Source organism: Schistocerca piceifrons, chromosome 8 (assembly GCF_021461385.2).
Source record: "Schistocerca piceifrons isolate TAMUIC-IGC-003096 chromosome 8, iqSchPice1.1, whole genome shotgun sequence".
NCBI classification, from domain to species: Eukaryota; Metazoa; Arthropoda; class Insecta; order Orthoptera; family Acrididae; genus Schistocerca; species Schistocerca piceifrons.
In genome coordinates, this window is record NC_060145.1 from 61,586,047 (window position 1) to 61,592,150 (window position 6,104).

Consider the following 6,104-nt stretch of genomic DNA (forward strand, 5'->3'; position numbering starts at 1 on the left):
ACTCCTGACTGTGACCAGGCTTTTCTCCATTTACAGGCAACGCTGAAGTCCTCCCCTTGCCTTACTCCCTTCTCTTCAGACCGCCCCTTGGTTGTAGCGGCTGATGCGTCGGCATACGGCGTTGGAGCCGTCCTCACACATTGGGATGCTGATGGCTCCAAACAGCCCACCACTTATGCCACTAAGGCATTGACCCCAGCACAACAGAACTGCTCCCAGATTGAAAAGAACGCCGTGGCGACTGGCGATCGTGTTCGCCATCCAAAATTTTCGCACCTATCTCTTTGGGGCCAAGTTCACCCTCCTGATGGACCATAAACCCTTGGTTACGCTTTTTGGACCCCACTCTCACCTTCCAGAGTGGGCTCACTGTCTCCAGTGCTGGGTGTTGTTTTTGCAAAATTACGCTTACACCATCCGGTATAAGCCCACCACCCACCATGCTAACGTGGACGGTTTGTCACATCTCCCAGCAGGCCCCAATCCTGCCTATGACCAACAGCAGGTCCTCTGCTTTAACATTGATTCCACCTGCCGGGATGCACTTGACAGTCTGCCTCTTATGGCTGCTCACATTGCCATGGCTACCCACCATGACCCTACCTTGCAGCAGGTTCTCCGCTACGTGGTCCACGGGTGGCCCTCCTGTGTTACTCGTCGGATGCAGTCCCATCTCAGCCACCTGTCCCACAGGGTCTCCATGGTCGATGATGTCCTTCTGTTGGCAACAGGTCCTTCTGTTGGCAACAGAGTCGGATGCCCATCGGGTGGTCATCTCTCCAGATTTGTGGCTTCGGGTGCTCCGTTTGTTACACTGCGGGCACTGAGGTATGTCCCATATGTAAGTTTTGGCTCGGTGGTAAATGTATTGGCCTGGCATCGATGGCGATATTGATCGCCTGGTGGGTCGGTGCACAGTGTGTGCGTGTCACCAGGCAAGCCCCCCCTCAGTCGTTTCCACCCTGGCCTGTGCCTCGCCGGCCTTGGGATCGCATCCATATCGATTTTACAGGCCCGTTTTTGGGGTCCATGTGGTTACTTATCGTTGATGCCTACTCCAGATACCCATATGTCGTCTGCATGGCTTCCACCACCACAGAGGCGACTCTCACTGCCCCGGCCCAGGTTCTCGTCATTGAGGACCTGCTACAGACATTGGTCTCTGATAATGGCCCCCAATTCACGGCGTCCTCCTTCCACGACTTCAGGGCAATGGTATCAAACATATCTGTAGCCCACCTTTCCACCCTTCATCCAATGGCGTGACAGTTGTCAAAGGTGGTCGAAACACCTCCAACCATGTCGGCCCTCACCCTGTTTCTGAGCACCTATCACATTATGCCAATTGACGGACGTAGTCTGGCGGAGCTCCTTCATAGGCAACAGCCATGGACCCTGCTCCATTTGCTGATGCCTTCCCCCTCCCGCCCCCACTCCCAGCCCTCTCAGTGTTACGCTCCTGGTGTGACCGTGTGGACCCACGAGTATGGGCACAAGGCGGGTTGGACGCCCGCCACGTTAGTCGCAGCCCATGGGCAGCGTGTGACGTCGGTGCAGATGTCGAAAAAGTTGGAGCGCCACCATCATAATCAGCTCCACCGGCGTGCCCCCATAGGACTCACATCGCCGCCTCTTCCCCTACCTTCTTTGGGTATGGACGTCGTCCTTGAGTCACCACCCCTGCCCCCGGAGCCGTCTTCCTGCGGGCCTGCCGCCGGCCCTCCCCATCCCTGGGTGGATCAGCAGCTCCCTCCCCTGCCATGGACTCTGGGTCGGCTGTCATGGATACCTTGGGTGTTCCCTCCTCCCTGCCAACAGCAGTTGATGAGCCCAGCTCTTCTTCCCACTGCTGCCCACCTCGGCACCGTCCAGGTCATTTCTGCCCCTATGTGCAAGTTTCAGGGGGAGGGATCTGGTACCGCGTGCTGTGGATTTGGAATACAGGCCAGACAGCATGGACATCGAAGACCCCTAAAGAGGTCTCTGCGCCGTAAGCTGTAGCGGCGCCCACCTTTTGGCCCACGTTCAATGTGAGGGTGCCACAGTGGAACACGTGGTCCCAGTGGCCAATAGCGGCGCCCCCGATCATGTGTTTAAACGCCTGCCTCTCGCTCAGCCAGTGAGTCTAATCATTGCATGTGTCTTGACAACGGCCAGCGTGTTTATCTTTCTTTGTTTTCATTACTAGTGGACGTCTTGGATTTGTGTGGTTGTCTCTGTCACCCAGTTGCTTCTTGTGCATTGTCATCGTAAGTCTCTCTCGATCGTCTGTCGTTGTTTCGTGTCCATCCTTTCCATTCGTTTGTTTGCTCGCGTGCCACTCTCCGTTGGGTCCCACTGCGCTTTCTCGGCCACCCCACGACCGGAATGGTCACAGTTACAACACAGACGAGCTGAGACATCATGATACCTCCTACAAAAGCGATCATTAACTATTTATGTGCCACTTTACTATATCTGAGAGTTACACTTGACTCTTATTTACATTTACATCAGTATAGCACCGACAGCCTTTTAGCTACGCCTGAGATTGTGAGTAGCTAGTCAGACATCTCTCACTTGATGCTTTACTTTCAGGTACACTTGGTGGCTGGCTACAGATGTGTGTGGCCGGAGGCATGTTGCATGTCCCATTAGGATCACTAGGGAGAAAGCACCCTGTACTATTCTGTGAAGCATTGCAACAGGTTTCTATACTGTGTTCAGAGGAAGACTTGGCTGTTATTTACAAAGACATGTGATGTCAGTATAACATTGCGAAACTTTTAGCTGCACTTACAACGGTGAGTCGATTGGCAATTAGGTCTTCACTGGATTGCAGGTAGAAAGGCATCACGCCAACAATGGAAAACACGTGCGCGCGGCCCAGAGACGTCTCGCATATGGGACCAGTGTGTGCACAATCCGGCATTCACACCTAGGGAAGAGTTAATTGATACAATGCGGTTGACAATAGTTCGAAAGCATTTTTTATGTGCAGTGAGTGATTGTGCAGTGCATTATTTTCGACTGTTTAAGCGTTGTGAGCGTGTTGGCAGAGCATTAAACATGCACCATTTTCTGACAATTTCACAAGTAGTGGACTTTTCTGTTTCATTATTTTGTGAACAGGTCTGTAGGCTCTGTGCAATGCATTATTTCGACAATTTACAATTAGTGAGCATGTTTGCAGAACGTTTTACATGCATTATTTTGACAATTTACGAGTTGTTTTCTTTTCTGCACATTAGTGTACTGCATTATTTCAGTGATTTCCGAGTAGTTTGCAGGTCTGTAGGCTATGTGCTGTGACCCCAAGCACGTTAGAGTGAGTGTTTTGTATTAATGTAATAAATATACTATTTCAAATCCATTGCCAAATAAATTGTTCCAAAATAAATAAAGTACAGCCCATTCTATCCAGCAGCCCAAAACAGGCTGAGTCCTTTTGCCTCCATTTTTCCCCCAGACCACCATGGGGTGTGATTACCCTCTGGTGGCAGTACTGTGTACTAGTTCAGTTGGACTGCAGACCTCATGGTGAATACACTGGATGGAGCTACTGCCTCAAATTGTTTAAATAAAGACTGCCTGCAAAATAAAGACTTACATCCATCCTATCGAGCAGCCTAGCACAGGCAGAGTCCTTTTCCCACCAATTTCAAGGAAGAGGTGGCGGTCGGATGACTTAGGTTAATGGAGGTAGCCCAAGTGACCTATTTTCCCGCCATTTACTTAGGTTAGTGGAGGTAGCCCAAGTGACCTTTTTCCACCAAAATTTGAACTTCCTGCCTGTTTCTGGGGGAGGAGGTTAATTTAGTGGAGGTAGTCCAATTGACCTACACTCCTGGAAATTGAAATAAGAACACCGTGAATTCATTGTCCCAGGAAGGGGAAACTTTATTGACACACTCCTGGGGTCAGATACATCACATGATCACACTGACAGAACCACAGGCACATAGACACAGGCAACAGAGCATGCACAATGTCGGCACTAGTACAGTGTATATCCACCTTTCGCAGCAATGCAGGCTGCTATTCTCCCATGGAGACGATCGTAGAGATGCTGGATGTAGTCCTGTGGAACGGCTTGCCATGCCATTTCCACCTGGCGCCTCAGTTGGACCAGCGTTCGTGCTGGACGTGCAGACCGCGTGAGACGACGCTTCATCCAGTCCCAAACATGCTCAATGGGGGACAGATCCGGAGATCTTGCTGGCCAGGGTAGTTGACTTACACCTTCTAGAGCACGTTGGGTGGCACGGGATACATGCGGACGTGCATTGTCCTGTTGGAACAGCAAGTTCCCTTGCCGGTCTAGGAATGGTAGAACGATGGGTTCGATGACGGTTTGGATGTACCGTGCACTATTCAGTGTCCCCTCGACGATCACCAGTGGTGTACGGCCAGTGTAGGAGATCGCTCCTCACACCATGATGCCGGGTGTTGGCCCTGTGTGCCTCGGTCGTATGCAGTCCTGATTGTGGCGCTCACCTGCACGGCGCCAAACACGCATACGACCATCATTGGCACCAAGGCAGAAGCGACTCTCATCGCTGAAGACGACACGTCTCCATTCGTCCCTCCATTCATGCCTGTCGCGACACCACTGGAGGCGGGCTGCACGATGTTGGGGCGTGAGCGGAAGACGGCCTAACGGTGTGCGGGACCGTAGCCCAGCTTCATGGAGACGGTTGCGAATGGTCCTCGCCGATACCCTAGGAGCAACAGTGTCCCTAATTTGCTGGGAAGTGGCGGTGCGGTCCCCTACGGCACTGCGTAGGATCCTACGGTCTTGGCGTGCATCCGTGCGTCGCTGTGGTCCGGTCCCAGGTCGACGGGCACGTGCACCTTCCGCCGACCACTGGCGACAACATCGATGTACTGTGGTGACCTCACGCCCCACGTGTTGAGCAATTCGGCGGTACGTCCACCCGGCCTCCCGCATGCCCACTATACGCCCTCGCTCAAAGTCCGTCAACTGCACATACGGTTCACGTCCACGCTGTCGCGGCATGCTACCAGTGTTAAAGACTGCGATGGAGCTCCGTATGCCACGGCAAACTGGCTGACACTGACGGCGGCGGTGCACAAATGCTGCGCAGCTAGCGCCATTCGACGGCCAACACCGCGGTTCCTGGTGTGTCCGCTGTGCCGTGCGTGTGATCATTGCTTGTACAGCCCTCTCGCAGTGTCCGGAGCAAGTATGGTGTGTCTGACACACCGGTGTCAATGTGTTCTTTTTTCCATTTCCAGGAGTGTATTTTCCTGCCAAAATTTGAACTTCGCCCCATGATAGCATTGCGATGTTGCCATATCTATTGCCTCCATCTTGAATAAATTAGGCAACAATGCAACGTGGGGTCCTGCTCTCTTTTTCCCCTACCACTGTCGTTGTCTTCAATACTTTCTCTTCCTTCTTTGAAAAGTTTATATCGCTCTTAAAATCTTGTTTTACCCATAGCATATTCGCCAAAAGCCACAGTCAACATTTCGTACGAGGTGCTTCACTTTATTCCACTTTTCAAGCAAAATTTAATGCAAATTCTTTGATCCTGAAAGTAATACATACAACCATTTTGACTGACAACAACAAACTAAACATTCAAAACTGCTGAAAATGCAAACATTCATCAGGAACATATATACCAGCAAGATAAAAAGAATTTTGAAAATCGGATGTACAAAGCCTGCTAATTAAAAAAAAATACCATTACTTTTGGTCACACCTGTTATGATAAAAAGCACAACATAAGCTTTGGAGAAAATATTCTTACCATAAATGTGCTTAGCAAAGTCTTCAATGTGTGATGTGGAATGACTATCAGGTACCATTACAGCAGTAAGTTGATGATAGTCAGCACAAGGGTACCACTGTTACTCTTACTGAGGACAATTTGGAGTGGAAGGCCCAATGAAGGGTGACAGCTCACATCCCTTGTGCTAACATCAAGAAGGAACTCTTGCCTTGCAGTCTTTAATTTTGTAGGATGCAGACGATGAGTTCGTGCATGAACTGGCAGTCTTAGCACTGTGACAATGAGATGTACCGTTGAATGTCTTAGCAGTGCTGGTGTAGGTGAAGGACAGGTGACTTCATACAAATGATGAACCAGGTCGTT